General features: G+C 34.7%; 1 protein-coding gene across 7 annotated transcripts in view; it reads right to left on the bottom strand.

Annotated features, from left to right (window-relative positions):
* Nucleotides 1-1036, bottom strand: part of LOC109539372 (trinucleotide repeat-containing gene 18 protein) — a 121709-nt gene that overhangs the window by 4385 nt on the left and 116288 nt on the right. The window lies entirely within an intron of this gene.

Here is a 1036-nt window from a genome sequence, read left to right as displayed (position 1 = left end):
TCTCATTTTACGACAGTTTTTATAAGGTGCCCTAGTTCTGAGAAGCACCGTTTCTAAGCTATTTGCAAAAAGGGAGAAAATTAATTTATTTTTGTATCTACCACACGTTTATGATACACCCCGTATATTGGAAAGTAATTTTAAAATGTGGACCTTTTAAACATGAAAAACTTTGGTAGGACGTATTTTCTTGTAAAGTTCATATTTACTGAGATATCGCACTTCGACGCACTAATGAGCAACCCTGTATAGATACGAAACAATCTCAGACTACTTGCTAGTTTAATAAGTTTAATTATTTTGTACTGTTTGTACCACAAACGGGTTGTAAGGACTTGCAAGGGACATTGGAAAAATAATTATTACAGTGTTTGTTGTAAACTGTTCATCGACATTTATTTGCTTCTTGAGGTTTTACTGCTGTGGAATGTGCGTAATAAACACATCTGTTAAAATGTGCAGTTTGAATCCAAAATTTGCCAAAAACTGTATCAAAAATGAAAATTATTTTTTTATTTCGTCTTTATTGGTGCAGAATGTCATTCCAATTTCGACACGATTTGGATTTTGAAGTTCAAATATCACAGCACTGATTGCAAAGAGAGACGATTTTATGTAGAAAAAATACTGTCTTCTGTTGTGTATGAAATTAGAAAAATGATCGACGTTTTGTGCAAGGATGGCGCAAGATTATTGCAAAATTTCATGTTTTCCGTCCCGTTTTGCATGTTTCTCGGAACCAAAATCAGCAAGAACGCTCGCTTTTACATTATTCCAGAGATAACTAAATGGCCTTTATTCGAAGTTTCTCAAGAACCATTCGAGCTACAAAATTCGTTTTGGCATCGTAGGATAGATAGAGAATTGAAAAGTCGATTCAGTCGTAACCAATAGTGAGGAAGTTCGAGTTTTCAGTTTTCAGTTCATGTTTTCCGTCCCGTTTTTGCTCATTTCTCGGAGGCAAAATGAGCAAGAACGCTCATTTGTACATCATGTTGGCAGTTTTCTCAAAAAATGCTTGAATTCGAGAAGTTTT

Source organism: Dendroctonus ponderosae, unplaced genomic scaffold (assembly GCF_020466585.1).
Source record: "Dendroctonus ponderosae isolate FM_Combo_2020 unplaced genomic scaffold, Dpon_F_20191213v2 Dpon_F_20191213_9, whole genome shotgun sequence".
Lineage (NCBI taxonomy): Eukaryota > Metazoa > Arthropoda > Insecta > Coleoptera > Curculionidae > Dendroctonus > Dendroctonus ponderosae.
The sequence above is the reverse complement of the archived record's forward strand: the minus strand, read 5'-3'. Positions and strand labels throughout refer to the sequence as shown.